General features: G+C 41.9%; 1 pseudogene; it reads right to left on the bottom strand.

The window, feature by feature from the left end:
- The window catches only part of LOC120538576, a 44,800-nt pseudogene extending 41,945 nt beyond the window's left edge, over positions 1 to 2,855 (bottom strand).
- Positions 2,856 to 21,023: the final 18,168 nt, after the last annotated feature.

Raw genomic sequence — 21,023 nt, 5'->3', positions numbered from 1 at the left:
GGCTTCTAGTGACACACAAGGTCTGTTAAGACAGCAGATTTAACAGGGATGCAGAAAACCAGCTGCACCCCATTTATGAAAGTGAATGAATGAACTAAAGCTCTACAAACACTTCAGTCAGCTCTGTATATCCTCTGACAACAAAAGTGTCAACAAGAGTTGAATTGACATTGTTGCAGAGACACCGTGAAGCAAAAAGTGTATGAAAGGTCATTCATTTTAGGCTTTTAACCGCTAACTCTGGCTGGACGGGATTAACAAAATAATACACCTATAAGCAGACACTGGATCTCTAACTGGTAGGGACCGTGAGCCAATCACAAGAGGTTACACTTCCTTTCAATACTAGGTGCATTCTTCTCTTCTCTTCTCTCTCTTTGGAGCTGAAAGCTAATGATCTGCTCTCTTTGAAATGAGACGCTACACACTCTTTGTGGAGCAAAAGCTCACAAGCTTTCTTTGGCCTGGAAACCATTCTCCATAGAGCCTAAGAGTTGGACTTCCTGAACTAAGATACACCCTGCTCAGCCAAGTTCTGTGCCAATGTCTGAGACCACTCTGAGATGACAGAGAAGCAGCCTTACTTTAGCAATAGGTTGCAGATGCCAACATTGATCTGAGGAAGGCAACATCACACCACACCACAAACAAAAACAATGTAGCAAAAACCATGTGTGCACTCTAACACAAGTCCTCCACTTAAACCCACAGTAAAGATATATAACTCAATACAGCACTAGCCATCAGCCATAAAGGTTTTATATTGTAAACTTATTTATCTGTACCAAGATAAATTAGAATTGTGAATAGTCATTAAACAACCAGTTGCAGATCTCTTTGCTCAAATTTGATTGTAACAACCTCATGACAGTGTCAGGTAAACATCTAGGTTTTATAAGCTTCGTATTACACAGGAGCAAAGGTCTGCTGATTGTGATACCATGCTAAAATTCCAAAAGTGAAAAGCTTATAAAATCAGGAAAATCTATAAAGTAAAGCCAACCTCTTCTTTGTTATGTTTGTCTGTCTTGTTTCCTGTCTTCTAAGTTGATATATATGCACTGCAGTTATCATAACGTCTACAATCCTGTTCTATAATTGTGTTTATTAATATAATTCTGTTTCTTAAAACAAGTATGCTTCAGTTACCTTAGTCTAACAGCTGGAAACCCTCCTACAGAAAAAGATATGGAAAATAAATTGAAAGCCTTTCCAAATAATCTAATTGATTACTGGAATTGCCAAAGGCAAAACTGATAATTACTTAACCTATTGATTAATATCAAAGTGATTTGTTGCACATTAACATTCCCACAATACTCAAGCTGGGGGCTCTAACTTGATTTTGTGTGTGTGTGTGTTGCAAGCGAATGTGCTCTGCCCAGAGTTGGGTCCTAGCCTTCACTCCAAGCTGATGGGAAAGATTCTTATCCCGATGTACACATACACAAACTGTATTGGTATAACATTGTTTTCAGAAATTTGAAGAATGTCCCGGATCATTAAATTAATGTAATATACTTCCGAGCAGACAACGTCTTTTTCAGGTTATATTGCCAAGCATTCACTGCATACTGAATAAATGATTCCGCTTTTTTAATAATCCTAACCCCTGCAGTCATACTTATAGCACTTTTAACTAACTAACTAACTAGCACCTTGCTCGTTTTTCATGTAATTGTATCTGGTACATACGAGATATTAACTCGCTCGGGCACTTGACAGAATAAAAGGAGTTTATTCAGACCAACATGAAATTCTATAGTTGTATGGTCTCACATAAAATCTAAATACTAATCATAAAATATATTTGATAACAGACCAAATAAGATAAAGCAAATGCTGGCATTCATCTTGATTTTGATTTAGAGTATGCGGATGATGATATGAATGGATGGATGGATATTTCGATATCACGTTTGCGAAACCCTAAATGTTTAAAATGAATGTCAAATTAACCTAAACATTGCGAAGTGTCCGTTGTCAAGAAAAAGCAAGGTTTGCTATTCTGTCAGGGACTATACACGGAAAGCTTCCACAGCTTGATTCTTTTACTATCAGTTTCATTTAGTTATCAGGCTCTTAAGACTGTAACTGATGAAAATATTTGCCTTATTAAGCGCTACATCATCCACATATGGATGAGCAAAGACGTCCACTACACTGTGAAATGAAAATGTGTCGCTTTTAATTGAAACAAATATTATTATCTGTCCATTCATTTTCGGAAACCTCTCAATTTCAGTATCTCCAGTACAAGAGGTTATCTAGGCGAGAATACGAGCGACACTACAAATGCAGTGACGGACTGACAATCAACCCTATGTCCCTTGAACTGCGAGGCAGTTGTGCTACACAATGCGCCATCGGGACACCTCTTGGTAATTTATAGAGCTGTCTAAAATATATTAATACATACGATGTAAATGTTAAAGTGAACAGCTTACCAATTGCTATTAAAACGTATGAGTATACTTCTTTGATATTGGAAATTAGTATTTTATTGAAGTTCCCCAACTGCTATATTTATTCGCTTTCGGCAATTATACTGTAAAGGTGACTGAAAAATCAGAAACATAAAGTCAATAAAAACGAATATTTTTCTTTACGTCAGTAAAACATAAAAATTGAAACGTCATCTTATATACTGCATTTAACACTTATTGATGTATATTTAGGCTACTTACCGGCAAATGCCGATTGCGAAAGATACAGTATTCCCAACGTCAACAGGTTAATCATCATTCCTATTCCTGAATAGTTTTTCTGAGACAAGACAATTAAACGCACTTCTGAAAAGGAGCAGTAACTGAAATCCACGGATGACACTGACTGTATGTACGCAGATAAACTAAGCTTCTTACTAATGGGTCGTTTAATATTTTTTCTGCGAGCTCCGGATTGGCTGACAGAATATTCTCATCCAATCACAAATGTGCCATCAGTAGGAGCCAGGCAAAAATAAAGCTGTTGGTTTCAGTGAAAGAAACTGAAACTGCGTTGTTTTAAAAAAGATCGGTAAAGTTACCTTACCATTTGATATTTCTTTGTCATTAGTGTTTCAGCACCGTATCTCCGGAGGCCAAATGGTGTGGACGTTAAAACAAACTGTGCGTAAAATCACAAATATAAATTTTTGAAAGTTTTTTTCCTATTTTTATAAAGTCAAAAATTACTTTAAATTAAAACGCAACAAAGTGACAGTAAAAATACGGAATATACTGTATATAATAATCTCTGAGCATGGGAAAAGTTGCTACATAAATATAATGTATAAGAATTATTATTATTATTATTATTATAAATCTATCTTCTTAAATAGCTTTGGTATTTCTTGTGAACGTATGTAATTATTTTTAAACATTTTAATAAATCAGTCTGTTGTGTATCATTAGTCCGCACCTCAATTAATGTTTAAATTTGGGTTGATTCACCTCAAGCAAGTTTGTTGATGTGATATATTGCCCAGTATTAATTCATACCAGTAGACGGTGCTGTTTGTTTCATGTATAACTCCAATGGGCTTTTTTCTCGTTTTATGTTCTTGTTGATTATTGTACGTTTGGCGCAATTTATAATATACAGAGTTCAGAAAAATAAAGATTGTTTTTCCAGGATATTTATCTGGGTGGATCTTACTTCAGTACATAATGGTGGCGACGAGGAGCGGATCTCAGTGAGTAACCTGGCGTGCTACTACAAAAGAATCATAACTTAAATTCGGAAAATAAATAAATAAATTTATATATATGTATACGGAATGGCATTATTAGGCCACGTTGAGGTGTTTGACATTTCAAATCTGGTCTCATGGGATTCGTATGCAGAGGGACTGAACTTTTCTGGAAGCTAACAAAGTAACAGATGCTGATCAGAAGCGTGCAGTGCTACTGAGTGTGATTGGAAGTAAAATGTTTGAAATTGTTAGGTTGCTCATTTCTCCTGCTATACCCAGTAACAGGTTGTATCAGGAAATTGTAACATTGTTAAAAAATCATTTTGCACCCACCCCTTCAGAAACAGTTCAGCAATTTCATGTTAACAGGAGGAACCAAAAAAACAGATGAAAGTATTGTAGCTTACATTGTAGAACTTCGAAGGCTGTCTAAAAATTGCAATTTTGGTAACAGTTTGGATTCCTTACTGAGAGACAGACTTGTATGCAGGGTCAGAGATGAGGCTCTTCAGAGGTGGCTCTTAGCAAAATCAAATTTAACCTTTGCCTTAGCTCAGGAAGAAGCACTTGCATATCAGGCTGCATCAGTACACTCAAAAGAAATACAGGAATCATATTTTAAATTGTTCACATCAGACATCCATCAGCTGCAAAATAAAACCCAAAAGCAAAATCTTATTTCCTACACTCAGACACTTTGGACTCCGCTCAAGGAAATTGCAATAGTTGTAGGGGGAATCACAGATGTGACGTTTGTTGCTTTCAGAGAAGCTGTGTCTTATAAATGTAAGTGCCACGAGCATCTACAGAGAATATGTCACTGGGGGCTTATCCAGTGAAAGACAAGCCAGCAGGTGCCAGTACATCTCACAAAGTAGAACAAAGAGGCTGTACAACTACAGAGATGTTTGAAGATGGACCTGATACAAGTGTCTATTCTGCTGAAAACAGTGTGGAAGCTTGTATAACCAGACAGAAGACATATACTGTACTCTTGTCACATTACAAGGAGTTCCAGTGCAGGATGGAAGTGGACTTAGGATGTGAGTATTTGTTAATCTCATAGGAGACCTACCATGCCTTATGGCCAGTGAATGCTCCTCCTATTGTACCTTGTGATATTCAACTTGTGGATTATAGCAAACACAATGTTACCGTGTTGGGTGCCTGCTCAGTCAAGGTACATTATAAAAAGGACAGAGGTTAAATTATGCCTAATTACTGTTAAAGGACAAAAGGCCAGTCTACTTGGTGGAGAGTAATAACAGGAATATATAGACCCAGTACAATCAGTCTTCAAAGATTTTAGTTGTGTTTTTGAAGAGGGTTTGGGCAAATTTAAGGGTGCACCAGTTTTTTCAGTTGGACCCCAATGTAACACCCATGCGTTTAAAACCAAGAACTGTTGCTTTTGCTGTCCACCCAAAATAGAAATACAGCTCGATCGTCTATCGAAGCAGGGTGCACTAGTTTTAGTAACTCACCCCATTTGGGCCACCCTATTGTTCCTGTATTAAAACCAAATGGTGAGGTTTGAATATGTGCTGACTACAAATCCACAATTAATAAGGCATGACAGGAGCACCCATACCAGATTCCATTCATCAATCAGATACTTACTACATTAGCAAAAGGAAGAGTTTTTGCAAAACTAGAACTGGCACAAGCGTATCAAGATGCAGACCATAATTACTCACAAAGGTGCATTCAGAGTTACTCGCCTGCAGTATGGGGTTTGTATTGCTCCTGGGATTTTTCAGAAATTAATGGATGACCTCCTTTCAGGCCTTACTGGAGTGGTTCCTTACTTTGATGATAGTTTAATTGGAGCAGAGACTATGGAAGCCTTAGCTGAAAAGCTGTATTTAGTACTACATAGATTTGCAGATGTAGGCTTGAGGCTAAAAAGACAAATGTGTGTTTGGTGTACCAAGTGTAGAGTTCTTAGGGTTCAGAGTTGATGCTGAAGGAATTCATCCAACTACCACAAAAGTTAAAGCAATACATGAGGCTCCAACATCAACTAATAAACATTTCGGGACTTCTAAAATTTTATCATTCATTTCTAAAAGATAAGGCTACTGCGGCAGAGCCACTTCACAGACTTTTGGCAAAAAAATGTTGTTTGGAAATGGTCCGACATCCATGAGAGAGCTTTTAATGAAGTTAAAATGTTGCTATCATCAGATAGTATTTTAGTGCATTATGACTTGGAGAAACAACTTAATCTCACCTGTGATGCTTCCCCTATGGAGTAGGAGCTGTTCTGAGTCACAAAGCAAGTGGTGGTCGTGAAGCTCCAATTGTATATTACTTGAGGACTATGACCAATACGGAAAGAAATTATTCACAAATTGATAAAGAAGCACTGGCTATCGTTGCAGTAGTAAAAAATTCATGAGTACATACACTCACCTAAAGGATTATTAGGAACACCTGTTCAATTTCTCATTAATGCATTTATCTAATCAACCAATCACATGGCAGTTGCTTCAATGCATTTAGGGGTGTGGTCCTGGTCAAGACAATCTCCTGAACTCCAAACTGAATGTCAGAATGGGAAAGAAAGGTGATTTAAGCAATTTTGAGCGTGGCATGGTTGTTGGTGCCAGACGGGCCGGTCTGAGTATTTCACAATCTGCTCTGTTACTGGGATTTTCACGCACAACCATTTCTAGGGTTTACAAAGAATGGTGTGAAAAGGGAAAAACATCCAGTATGCGGCAGTCCTGTGGGCAAAAATACCTTGTTGATGCTAGAGGTCAGAGGAGAATGGGCTGACTGATTCAAGCTGATAGAAGAGCAACTTTGACTGAAATAACCACTCGTTACAACCGAGGTATGCAGCAAAGCATTTGTGAAGCCACAACACGCACAACCTTGAGGTGGATGGGCTACAACAGCAGAAGACCCCACCGGGTACCACTCATCTCCACTACAAATAGGAAAAAGAGGCTACAATTTGCACAAGCTCACCAAAATTGGACAGTTGAAGACTGGAAAAATGTTGCCTGGTCTGATGAGTCTCGATTTCTGTTGAGACATTCAAATGGTAGAGTCAGAATTTGGCGTAAAAACAGAATGAGAACATGGATCCATCATGCCTTGTTACCACTGTGCAGGCTGGTGGTGGTGGTGTAATGGTGTGGGGGATGTTTTCTTGGCACACTTTAGGCCCCTTAGTGCCAATTGGGCATTGTTTAAATGCCACAGGCTACCTGAGCATTGTTTCTGACCATGTCCATCCCTTCATGACCACCATGTATCCATCCTCTCATGGCTACTTCCAGCAGGATAATGCACCATGTCACAAAGCTCGAATCATTTCAAATTGGTTTCTCGAACATGAAAATGAGTTCACTGTACTAAAATGGCCTCCACAGTCACCAGATCTCAACCCAATAGAGCATCTTTGGGATGTGGTGGAACGGGAGCTTCATGCCCTGGATGTGCATCCCACAAATCTCCATCAACTGCAAGATGCTATCCTATCAATATGGGCCAACATTTCTAAAGAATGCTTTCAGCACCTTGTTGAATCAATGGCACGTAGAATTAAGGCAGTTCTGAAGGCGAAAGGGGGTCAAACACCGTATTAGTATGGTGTTCCTAATAATCCTTTAGGTGAGTGTATATGATAGGAGTTTTACAATCATCACAGACCACAAACCATTATTGGGGCTGTTTAATGGAAATGGGCTTACACCACAAATAATTTCACCTCACATGCTGAGGTGGTCATTACTATTAAATGCATATGACTATGAACTTCAGTATCGCCCAGGAAAAGGAATTACTAATGCAGATGCATTAAGCCGTTTACCCCTCATTACCCCAGAATTTGAAATTCCTCCAGTATTGGAAGTTCTTATGCTGGAATTATCTCCAGACCCCCTTGCTGGCATTCTGATATTGCATGCATGACGACAGCGGATCCAGTGTTGGCCTGTATGATGAACTGGGTGTGGAAGGGGTGGCCAAAGGAAAAATTAGGGGAGGACTTCAAGCCATTTGAAAGGCGTCAGCATGAGCTATCTTCATACAGGGATGTCTTCAATGGGGAACAGAGTAATAATTCCACAGAAGGCACAAACCTTAGTGCTCGCTGCTCTACATGAAGGTCATCCTGGTATGGTAAATATGAAGGCTCTTACTAGAAGCTATGTGTGGTGGCCTAAAATGGATGAACAAATAGAACGATGGGTAGCTAGCTGTACTTCGTGTCAAACTACATGGCATGCTTCTAGCCAAAAGTGTTAGTCAGCCATGGGAGGTAACCTAGAACCCAAGGTCTCGACTGTACATTGATTTTGCTTGAACCTTGTGTAGGTCAAACCTTTTTCCTCGTTGTTGATTCCTTTTCAAAGTGGTTAGAGGTCAACCCTGTTTTTGCTGCAACAGCAGCAGCAGTCATTCAAATATTTAGAAAGGTGTTTGCCACACATGGACTTGCAGATACAATTGTGTCTGATAATGGTACATAGTTTACTTTGGATGAGTTCCAGGCATTCTTGGGGCGTCATCTCATAAATCATATCAAGACAGCTCCATTTCACCCATCGTCAAATGGCCAAGCTGAATGCATGGTGCAAACTACTAAAGACGTATTTTAAAGAATTGTGGTCAAAGACTGGCATCTTAGACTGTCAAAGTTCCTGCTACAACAGCATGTAACTCCTTGCTCCAATACAGGATACAGTCCAGCAGAACTATTGATGAACAGGAAGCTTAAAACATGCTTAGATCGTCTCCACCCAGATCTAGTGTCAGATTTGCAAAGAAAGAAGGAGTCGCAGCTTTGTAAAGTTACACACAGTCCAACAAGGCAATTTAAAGCAGGGGATGGTGTGTATGCAAGAAATTATGCAACAGAGCCTTGGTGGGTGCAAGCAATGTTAGTGAGACCTATGGGGTCAGTATATTACGAGGTTAAAACAGATGATGGTGTCACACACGAGCACATGGGAAACAGCTGAAGGGCCTAAACAATAGTAATTTTACACCAGGCCAGGGGCGGAGTGTACTGACTGTCTCTTTCAGTCCCTTGCAGACATTTCCTGGGAAATCCTGCCTGTTGCCGGCCCTGATGATGACGTCACTTCCAGGCACGAGGACACCACTCCCAGTTCCTGCACTGATGATGTCATTTTTCTCCGGGCCTTTAAAACTGCCACCTTGCCTCAGTACAGGCAGTTCTGTTTTGGACTCTGTTGTAGGCACATTGTGCTATCATAAAAACTGACTTTTGCAGCCAAGAAAATATATGGGTGGCTGCCCCAACTCTTTATGATGTCTCCGACTCATTCTTGTGACAGTGGCGTAGGTGGCAGGATGGTTATTTCCCAAAAGAAACTGGGAAGGAACCTTGGATATGTTCAGGTAGGAAATCACTGGGGCCGTGTTTCTCGGTGGGGGTGTGCCCAGTGGTCCAGAGTGACACGGTGCAGGCTTCGCTCCCACCAATAGGAGACAAACCCCTAGTCCTACAGAGGGAGAATGTGGAGGGACCCACAGGCATGGGCTGGTTCCTGGGGAGAAACGAAAGGGCTTATTATGTTCTCTCAGAGGAGAAAGCTGAGCTGCTCTTGGGGCTAAGGTCCCAGAGACATATGGGCTATCCCAGACCAGCAGGTAATAGTATTACAAGCCTGGGAGTATGATCTGGAAAGATCAGCCCATGCAAGCTTATGCTCTTTGGGAGCTAGTGACACAATGGCTGCGCCATTTGAACTGAATACTATACAAATTGTGCAGCAGCTTGTCTGCTTCATTTTGACTAAAGGTCATATTGTCCCACAATATGAGCCTCTTCCATATAAGTCGAAGCCTGTTCTGATGTCCCGGTGCATGGGGTGGGCGCTCTCCTGGGTACACGAAGGAGTGCGGGTGAAAGGGGAGAGATCAGTTGTGTGCACTTGTGAACCCCTGAATGTTGGTCATACGGGAGTATTACTTGTGAACGGTTTCCGAGTTACAGCCCTTTTGATTCCGGCAGCAGCATCTCCATTGTTGACTGCCATTATGTATTACCGCGACAGTGGATGAAAAAAGACCAGTATCCGATGTATACATGGGAAACTCATATCTATAGAACCGCCATATGTGTCATTAGCTACGAAGGGTCGGTAAAAGCACCCGCTGGTGGTCCACCCACACCCACCTTCTCCCACGATCCTTGGGCGAGACAATAAATGCGGTCTACTGTTAACTGCTCCCAATGCTCATGTAGGCCTAGTGATAGAAGGGAATAACACGACTCAGGCTGCTTCCACGCTGTGTAACCAGCGGAGGAGAGAACTATGGAAGGCCACGAGCAAGCACCTGGGCCGCCGCAGTTAAACACATCATCAATCCAGGCCTCGGCGAGCCGGGAGGATTCCCGACCCTTGAGGTCATACCTGACCCTTTCTCTGAAATACATTTTCAGTTTAGAGAAACGCCGGCTTCTTTTAAGAGGGAGCAATGGAATGCGACTCCATGAAATTCGCAAAAGAGTCATCAGTCGTGCAGTCGTGCTTGTCAATGGCCAGCGCATTCATCAGCCCATGCCATGTGGCCCTCACTTTGTACTAGGAAGTGATCTGTTATATCGTGTAGCTGAACACAAGGGGGGTGAGGAAGTTGTTGCTAATCCCAAGAACCTACCGGCGGCAGGTTTGTGAACTGGTGCATGTCCACCTCCTGGGAGTCCATTTAGGCACCTAAAAGACTTTGGAGCAAATCAAGCTCCAATTTTATTGGCGGGAATTAACAAGTAGGTTTGCCGTTTTTGCATCTCTTGTCCAGAATTTCAATTACAGCAAATTCCTAGGAGGGGCGCGCTCCTCTTGTTCCCCTTCCCTTGATTGATGTTCCCTTGGTATTAGGGTCAATATAGTAGGACCTCTGGAGCCCTCAGCCCAAGGACATAAATATATACTAGTCCTTATAGATCATGCTACCCAATATCCAGAGGCAGTTCCACTGCGCTCTGCCACGTCTAAAGCTATCGCACAGGAACTAGTAGGGGTCTTTGCGTGTCGGGATCCCTAAAGAACTCCTTACAGACCAAGGGACGCCCTTTACCTCAGAGGCGTTCAAGGAAGCGGGCAAGTGTGGAATATGGCGGCTAGTCATCCCGGTCAATACCCCAGGCCGCCAGGTGGAGCCCTCCCTACAGCATGGAGGTGCCCGAATTCCAGCAGGGAATTATGAACAATAGAGTTTTTATCCACATCCCTGCTGTATACCACAGGGGCCGCTAGAAGGCGCTGCAGGGAGGAGCAGTGAATATTTTGCCTACAACCCGGAAGTGCATCCTAGTCACATGGACAAAGGGAATGATGTGCTTCCGGGTTGAAGAAGGGCGTTTTATCTGACCCGGAAGTCACATAGACTACGGGTTCAGAAGCACTTCCGGTCACGGACTATATAAAGGACTGTGGGAGATCCCAGGGTTGAGCTGAGCTGGGTGGAAGGGTGGCAGCGTCTGGGAGTAGGAGGATTGGTTTATTAATTGTATTGTAGTTTATTGTATGAGTATTGTGGAAAGGAGGGTGCTTGGTGCAAATTATTATTGCAAAATAAATAATAATTGGACTTTTATCTGGTGTCTGGCATTTGGTCTGAGGGTTCAAGGGGACGACAGCGCTCCCTATCTGTTACACAAGTTACTTAAAATAAAGCACTTAAAGACTGCGTGCATCATCCTCAAACCGACAGTCTTGTCGAGAGATTTAATCAGACACTCAAGCAAATGCTGCGCTAGGTGGTCAGCGAGGACGGGAGGAACTGGGACCAGTTTCTCCACCTCATGCTCTTTGCCTATTGTAAAGTCCCACAAGCCTCTACGGGGTTCTTGCCTTTTGAATTGTTATATGGACGACAACCCCAAGGAATATTGGATGTTTTAAAGAAGGATAGGAAGGAGAGGCTCTTCTCTCTACCAATATACTAGAATACAGAGGTGTGAAAAACTATTTGCCCCTTCCTGATTTCTTATTCTTTTGCATGTTTGTCACACAAAATGTTTCTGATCATCAAACACATTTAACCATTTGTCAAATATAACACAAGTAAACACAAAATGCAGTTTTAAATGATGGTTTTATTATTTAGGGAGAAAAAATCCAAACCTACATGGCCCTGTGTGAAAAGTAATTGCCCCCATTGTTAAAAAATAACCTAACTGTGGTGTATCACACCTGAGTTCAATTTCCGTAGCCACCCCAGGCCTGATTACTGCCACACCTGTTTCAATCAAGAAATCACTTAAATAGGAGCTGCCTGACACAGAGAAGTAGACCAAAAGCACCTCAAAAGATAGACATCATGCCAAGATCCAAAGAAATTCAGGAACAAATGAGAACAGAAGTAATTGAGATCTATCAGTCTGGTAAAGGTTATAAAGCCATTTCTAAAGCTTTGGGACTCCAGCCAACCACAGTGATAGCCATTATCCACAAATGGCAAAAACATGGAACAGTGGTGAACCTTCCCAGGAGTGGCGGCCGACCAAAATTACCCCAAGAGCGCAGAGCGACTCATCCGAGAGTTCACAAAGACCCCAGGACAACGTCTAAAGAACTGCAGGCCTCACTTGCCTCAATTAAGGTCAGTGTTCACGACTCCACCATAAGAAAGAGACTGGGCAAAACAACCTGCATGGCAGATTTCCAAGAAGCAAACTACTGTTAAGCAAAAGAACATTAGGGCTCGTCTCAATTTTGCTAAGAAACATCTCAATGATTGCCAAGACTTTTGGAAAATACCTTGTGGACTGATGAGACAAAAGTTGAACTTAATGGAAGGCAAATGTCCCGTTACATCTGGCGTAAAAGGAACACAGCATTTCCGAAAAAGAACATCATACCAAGAGTAAAATATGGTGGTGGTAGTGTGATGGTCTGGGGTTGTTTTGCTGCTTCAGGACCTGGAAAGCTTGCTGTGATAGATGGAACCATGAATTCTACTGTCTACCAAAAAATCCTGACGGAGAATGTCCGGCCATCTGTTCGTCAACTCAAGCTGAAGCGATCTTGGGTGCTGCAACAGGATAATGACCCAAAACACACCAGCAAATCCACCTCTGAATGGCTGAAGAAAAACAAAATGAAGACTTTGGAGTGGCCAATTCAAAGTCCTGACCTGAATCCAATTGAGATGCTATGGCATGACCTTAAAAGGTGGTTCATGCTAGAAAACCCTCAAATAAAACTGAATTACAACAATTCTGCAAAGATGAGTGGGCCAAAATTCCTCCAGAGCTGTAAAAGACTCATTGCAAGTTATCAAAGCTTGATTGCAGTTATTGCTGCTAAGGGTGGCCCAACCAGTTATTAGGTTCAGGGGCAATTACTTTTTCACACAGGGCCATGTAGGTTTTTTTCTCCCTAAATAATAAAACCATCATTTAAAAACTGCATTTTGTGTTTACTTGTGTTATATTTGACTAATGGTTAAATGTGTTTGATGATCAGAAACATTTTGTGTGACAAACATGCAAAAGAATAAGAAATCAGGAAGGGGCAAATAGTTTTTCACACCACTGTATACCACGCAATTACGCGATCGATTCAGGAAAATTCAGCCTCTTTTAAAATGTTGCACGGAGCAGGCGCAAGCAGCACAGGCCCACTATTATGATCATGGCACGACTCTTGGAATTTCAACCGGAGGTACACGTCATGGTGTTGATTCCTACTTCTCATTCTAAATTACTTGCCCATTGGCAAGGTCCGTATGAAGTTAAGGAAAGGGCTCGCTGATTATTTGGTGAGACTACCCAATCGTCGGCCGAGTGGCGGGTGTATCATGTGAACTTGCAAAACCCGTGGAAGGAGAGGGATCCCGATCCCTCCTCCGCTCAGCCCCGCTCTTTCTTTGCTCAGAGCAAAAGTCTTAACTTCAGTCACGAGTTAAATGCTAGGCAGAGACGAGAACTTGAAACAGCTGTCCTGTTGGTTCCGGAGGTAGTGAGTGAGAAACCCGAAGGACCTCTTTGATTGCGCGACGACATAGTGGCAGAGCCTGGGGTTATTATGCGAGAATGCCCATATTGTCTTCCCGAGGCAATGAAGGCAGAGGTGGAGCTTGAAATCAAGCGTATGCTGGAACTGGGTGTGACTGAGGAAATTTATAGTCCCTGGCCCAGCCCGATTGTCTTGGTTAGTAAGCCCGACAGGAGTTGGAGGTTCTGCAACGACTTCCGTCGACTGAATCAAGTCTCCCAGTTTGGCGCCTATCCGATGCCTTGCGTGGACAATCTCCTTGAGAGACTTGAACAGGCTAAGTTTTTGACCACACTTGACTTGACTAAGGGGTACTGGGAGGTTCCTTTAACGGACTCCGCAAAGGTTAAGACCGCGTTTAGCACCCCTAGTGGGCACTAGCAGTATCGGGTCCTCCCATTCAGGTTACATGGGGCTCCAGCCACTTTCCAGTGTCTGGTGGATAGAGTGCTCTGGCACCATAGCGTTTAGTGCTGCTTATTTGGATGGCGTGGTCATCTATTCCAGCACATGGAAGGATCACGTGTGGCAGGTTGAAGCGGAGTAAAGCTGGGCTTGAATAAATCCAAAGAAATGTTTTTTGGTTAAGAAAAGCCAAATATTTAGGCTACCTAGTGGGTCAGGGTACCGTGAAACCACAGTGGTCTAAAGTTAATGCCATATTAAATTGTCCCCGTCCAAAAACCCTTCCGGCAAGTGCAGGCCTTTCGGTTTAGCGGGTACTATTGCCGGTTTGTACCGGTTCTCTGAGAGAGCTGCACCCTTGACAGACTTAACAAAGAAGAGGGCTCCCAACCATGTGGTGTGGACTGCCAAGACAGACACTGTATTTTGTGACCTAAAACAGGTCCTTAAGTCAGCAACCATATTGAAAGCGCCTAACTTTTGCTTCCTTTCATACCAGACAGGCGCGGACACAGGCTTGGGTGCCTTGTTGAGCCAAAGCGTCGATGGTGTGAACACCCGTCATGTACTTAAGCTGGAAACTGGTGGGCGGAGAGACCGGATATGCGGCAGTGGAACAGGAGGCCCTTGCGATTAAATGGGCGATTACACAGTTGAGGTACTACCTCTAGGGCCGTGCATTTACTCTGGTGACGGACCATGCACCTCTGCAGTGGATGGCCTTCCACAAAGAGTCAAATCCGGGTCACTAGGTGGTTTCTTGAACTCCAACCATATAAGTTTTGCTTGTTTAACGTAAGAGCTCTCTTCATGCCAATGTTGATGCTCACTCTAGTGCCCACGACCTCTTGGACAGGTCCGCCCGACCCGATGGTTCTCTGCTGGGGGTATCTTGTCACACACGCGCGCATGGGAAACAGCTGAACGGCCAAAACAATAGTAATTTTATGCCAGGCGGGGGTGGCGAAATGTACTGACTGTTTCAGTCCTTTGCTGACCTTTCCGAAATCCCTCCTGTTGCCGGCCCGATGATGATGACACCACTCCCAGTCCCTGCACTGGTGACGTCATTTCCCCTCCGGCCTTTAAAACTTCCATCTTGCCTCAGTACAGGCAGTTCTGTTGTAGGCACATTGTGCTATCATAAAACTGACTCATTCTTGTGATAATGGCCGAATAATTATGAGAAACACCGACCAGCTTAGAGGGTGAGTAACTAACTCAATGCCTCAGGAAACTGAGAGCAACCTGGAAAATCATGAGGAGCACAATAACACACAGCCAGCTACGCCCCAGCAATCAGCTGGGGATCATCCCATGACACCTGATCAGATTCAGGAGGAGCCCACTGAAGTTATTCTAATCGAGGGTTAAACTAGAGCGTCCTAAAGGAATAACTCGCCAGCCAGCCTATCTAAAGGATTATGTTATCTAGGGGAGGAGTGTGATATATTGCCTAGTATTAGTTCATGCCAATAGATGGTGCTGTTTGTTTCATGTATAATTCCAATATGGCTTTTTCTCATTTTATGTTCTTGTTGATGTATTGTACTGTACATTTGGCACAATTTATAATATACGGAGTTCAGAAAAATAAACAGATTATTTTTCCAGGATATTTATCAGAGTGAAACTCACTTCAATACATAATAGTTGATGTCTTGTTTTTGTCAGTTTTGTTTAGTAATAATAATAATAATACATTTTATTTATATAGCCTTTCCCATGCTCAAGGCACTTCATAGAATTTAAGAAAGAGCGGAAGGGTATACAGTATATAGCATTGTACAAACCAGATAAATAAAGAAGATTACGACAGTGAATTCAGAGAAAAAGCCTAACAGACAACATAATTGATGGTCTAGCACACACACATATACTGTAGGTTACATGAGCATCTTGACAGAGAGGTAAACTGAGAGAAGGGTGATAAAGTCAAGTAGTGCTAAAAGCCTTCCTAAACAGATGAGTTTTGAGTTGTTTTTAAAAGAATTCATGGAGTCAGCTGATCTAATTAATTTTGGTAGGTCATTCCAGAGTCTGGGCACTATACAGCTGAAGGCCCTGTCACCCATGTAGTGTAGATTAGTGTGGGGACACAACAAGATTGCCAGAATCAGAGGCACATAGTGATGGAGAAGGTCACTGATGTAGTTTGGCATAAGGTTGTTTAAGGCTTTGTAGGTTATTAGTAGAATTTTATGTTCGATTCTGTAAGGGAGCCAGTGAAGCCATGCTGCTGGTCCATGTAAAGACTCTCGCAGCCAAGTTTTGAATAAGCTGGAGCTGTAATATAAGATTAGAAGGGGCACCTGCCAGCAGTGAGTTACAATAATCGATGCGGGATGTGATACAAGCATAGACACGTTTCTCAGCATTAGAGAAGGAGAAGAAGGAGCAAACACAGGATATGTTATGGAGGTGACAGTAAGAAAGTTTCTTAATGTGATTTATGTGGGTGGAATAAAAGAGGGAGGAATCACAAAATGATGCCAAGATTCTTTGCGGTAGAGGCAGGTCTGATGAGATCACTGCCAAGATTGACTGGGAAGGAGCTCATTTTATTAAGTTGCACTTTAGTCCCAATTTGAAGGAGGTCAGTTTTGTTGCAATTTAATTTTAAAGAGTTCTCCTCCATCCAGGTATTAATTTCACTGAGGCAGGTTGTGAGCTGAGAAAGCTCTGATGAAGTTGCACTTTTAACATTGAAATAAAGTTGAGTATCATCTGCATAAAATGATAGCCCAGTCCATAGCTACGAATAATATGGCCAAGGGAAGTATATAAATACAGAAGAGAAGAGGGCCGAGAAAGAGCCCAGAGGAACTCCTTGTGTGACTGGCGCTGAGCTGGCCCTGCTGTTGCCAAGACTAACAAACTCTTGCCTATCAGTCAGATAGGACTTGAACCACTGGAGGGTAGTGCCAGAGATACCCAGCATGTTCTCCATTCTGGACAGTAGAATGTCATGTCTGACAGTTTCAAATGCTGAACTGAGGTCTAATAGAATCAACATGCTGGTTTGTCCAGAGTCTGCCGCCATAAGTAAATCATTGGTTACACAAAGAACAGCAGTTTCACAGCTGTGCTGCTCCTAAAACCAGACTGAAAGGGTTCCATCAAATTATTAGAAGAAATTGGTGAATTTGGAAGCTTCAACACGCTCAAGAACTTTTGACAGGAAAGGTAAATGGGAAATAGGCCAAAAATTGTTAAGATTGTCAGCATCAAGACCAGACTTTTTTTAATATTGGGGATACAGAAGCAATTTTAAAAGTGAGTGGCACAGAGCCAGTGTCAAGGGATGATTTTAGTATTGTTGTAATAGTCGAGATTATGGCATGAGGGCAGGATTTAAGTTTTGTGCTGGGGATGGGGTCCAGTACACAAGTAGTCGGCCTCATCTTACAAAGCAGGTTATTAATAAGCAGATGTGATTGGTGAGAACTTAGAGAAGGAGCTGGATGGAGTGGGAAAAGAGGGAGATATATAAACAGATGATGTATTTATGTTAGTTGAATTATTTAGATTATTAATTTTGTTATGGAAAAGGTGGAGGAATTCCTCACAGACTTCAGTAGAAGAGGTAGTTGGGTCAGATGCGGGTTCAAGTAGTTTATTAACTACAGAAAAAAACCCTTGGGTTGTCATGGCCACTTTCTATTATTCTGCCATAATGGGTGTTATTGGCAGCAGTTAGTGCTTCTCTGTAAGCTCTTTGGTGGTCAGAGAAAGCCTGGATGTGCACGGTGAGGCCAGTCTTACGTAACATTCTCTCAAGGCGTCGTCCAGTTGCTTTCATAGATCGCAATTCTGAATTATACCATGGAGCTGAACATTTAAAGGAAACCTCATGTTTTAGAGGTGCTGTTTTATCTAATGCTGAATGAAGGGCTGAGTTATAGTGGTCAACAAGACTATCTAGTGTTGACGGAATAGGTACAGACAGTAAAAGATCAGAAATGGATGCAGAAAGGATAGAAGGACAGATATTTTTAAGATTTCTGTAAGAAATGTGTCGAGGAGGGAGAGGCAATAAGAGAGTGAAAAGTACTGCTTTATGGTCAGAGAGTCCCAGTGCTGTAAATGTTGGAAACAGATAGTCCAGAAGTGCAGATCAGATCCAATATATGACCACCAGAGTGGGTGGGAAAATCAACATGTTGTGTCAAGTCAAATCAGTCCAAAAGGAGAGGATAGGTTTCGATGTGGGGGTGTCAATATGGATGTTGAAATCACCGAGAAGGATAGTTCTCTGAGAGCAAGAGCTTAGGTGGGTCAAAAGCTCAATCAGATCGGATAAGAAGGATGCATTGTATTTTGGGGGACGATAAAGAACAATGAGTGAGACAGGACCTGATTCCATTATTAGTTTAAGAGCCAGGAACTCAAAAGACAATGGACAGTCAATTGGGATTTGTGTGATGTTTAAGTCTGCTCTGACAATTACTGCAAGTCCACCTCCTCGTCTTGAGCTGCGGGGCTCTGTGTGTATCTGTGTGTATCTCTGTGTGAATCCGGGTGGTGTAGCCTCCGTGAGTGACGTAAATTTGTTCGGTTTTGCCAAGTCTCCGTTAGACACAGTATATCAAGTTTGGTGTCAGTGATGAATTCTGACAGCCCCAATGCTTTGCCATTAAGAGATCTCAAATTAAACAGTTCAATATTAGTTGGAGGCTTCTTTTGCACAGAGCCGTGATCTGAGTTTATTTTACATAATGTAAATTCGGCACACTGACACTTCTATTTCCAGGGCCATGAGAAAGACGGCGTATTTTTGAGCAAATGCCACCAGTGGTCTTTTCATTCGCAGCTTGGTGGTGGCGCAAAATCCCAGCGTCTTTAGGATGTTCCAGTCAGACCATTTGCTCTGGACAAACTGTTTAATAAGAAGGAGTTTGTCATGAGAGTATTTTAGCATGATAGTGAGTAATACTTATCTGATAGCAGTGGAGAAGCAGCACAGCACAACACAGCGGAGCCAGTAGGATAGACGGGTGTGGTAGCGTAGATGGCGGCTATAGCAAAGCAGCAGAAAGCATAGCAGGAGGAGGTAGCAGGATTTGGAAGTTCCAGCATACAGCCATAAACAGTAGCGCTGAGTATTACAGGCGTGATCACCCTGGAGCCACCGGCTAGGTGGGTATGAACATCAGATCAGTTCTTAGTCTAACAGTACTGTAAAATGAATCGGGAGCAGATCAGAATAGCAAATATAATCAAGGAGACAGATCATCCCGAGGTCCTAGATCGCCAGGTAAAAGAAATGTTAGTAGGTCTCGTAACATGATCCACAGGTTCAGTTGTTCCCAGTAAAAGTAGAGTCCATAAAATCTGTAAATATTAACCAGATCCATACAAGTCGAGTCAGCTGCATCCATGAACTATACGTACAATAAAGGAAATAAAACAAGCATAAGAAAGTGTTGAATTAAGGCGAGTTTTGCGAAAAGTGTTGTTAGCAGGGAGGCGGCTACAGCATGCGTGCAGCGTCCCCTCCCAGCAACTCCACTAAGTATCTAACAGCTAAGTATCAGCACCGACTTTCTTTATCCTGCAATAAGTGTACTAATAGTGTAAACTCCAGCATGGCAACAAAGACATCAAGACAGCAAGGGTGTAGGGAAGGAAACCAGACTTTAAAAAAATGTTTGAGAAAAGACGCAAGACAAGAGTTTAAAAGGTACAGTATACAAGCAGAAAAAATAAATGTAACATTTTCAGGAATGGCAAAAATTAGAGTTATAACTTATGCACTTACACAAAAGTTTATAAATTTGTTTTCAGCATTACCAGGCTGTACAGACTAATATCGACATCACATGACTAACTTCAAGTGGGAGATCATGTCACAGTTAACACCTTCAGCTAATGGAGCTCCTGCTTTGAGGATGCCAGATTACACTAGGAGTCAAAGAGGATAAAGAATTCAGCACAGTCTCAGATTTCATATTGTACCACAAAGAATCACAAACTTGCCTCATTTTGCAAGCAGTTAGTATGTTCCTGACAGTGTCAGTGCTAGTACAAATGGTTTTCACGTATAGTGAGTTTAGAAACAATCGTGCCCTAAATATAAGACACTGGAAAAACAAGTCTCTGTTCCATTTGTATAGAGCAAAACACCTGTTTTTTCTTATCTCTTTGTGGCCACATTGTATGCATTGTGCTTCCAGATGACAGCAAACTGTTGTAATTAGCAATAAAATCAAACCTGTTTGATTGTGACTTGGTGAGTTATTCATACATCACTATGACTGAGATGCTGGGAAAGTCACATTACATAACTGAAAGGCAAGGGCTACAGCTGTGACTATCCACAACTCACTAGGGTTACGTAAATTAAGGTTACAACAGAAAATCTTAAGATTCTACACTGTGTCCTAACCGCTGGCAAGTTTTCAACAGAACAGCATGACAAATGGCTATCCAAGATATGATTACCATCAAGTAACAACATCATAATGTCAAGAGAAACACTTAACTAGTTCATCTGTGAGATTGTTTCAGATCTCTCCACGCTGGTGTCAGCATCATGTGAGCAATTAGAGTACAAGGCCTGCCTAAACTGAATTATGTGGCCTCAAACACCTTTCATTAATTGAATTATTCTTTTTGTAATAAATATATTGAATATTATTTATACATAAAATACATGTATAAGTGACAATTGTATTTCTGATTAAATTATGTATGCTTTTTGTTTTCCCTAATTTCCCTCACTCTAGTTACACCTCCTAACTTTCCACACATGTGTACTATATCATTAGTTAAGTCACCGTGTTTGACATTAAATGATGAGCTATGGTAGCTAAATTAGAGCACAAAATGATATATGAATATTCATATAGTGCCAATTCCTGCTGCATGAATTCAGTGTTGTAGCATCATCAACTGTGATTCTATCCCCAGGCTCAATGATCAAGTCAACTGTAATCAGATTTTTAGCTATA

Source organism: Polypterus senegalus, chromosome 11, assembly GCF_016835505.1.
Source record: "Polypterus senegalus isolate Bchr_013 chromosome 11, ASM1683550v1, whole genome shotgun sequence".
Taxonomy (NCBI): Eukaryota; Metazoa; Chordata; class Cladistia; order Polypteriformes; family Polypteridae; genus Polypterus; species Polypterus senegalus.
This window is presented reverse-complemented; position numbering and strand designations above follow the sequence as displayed.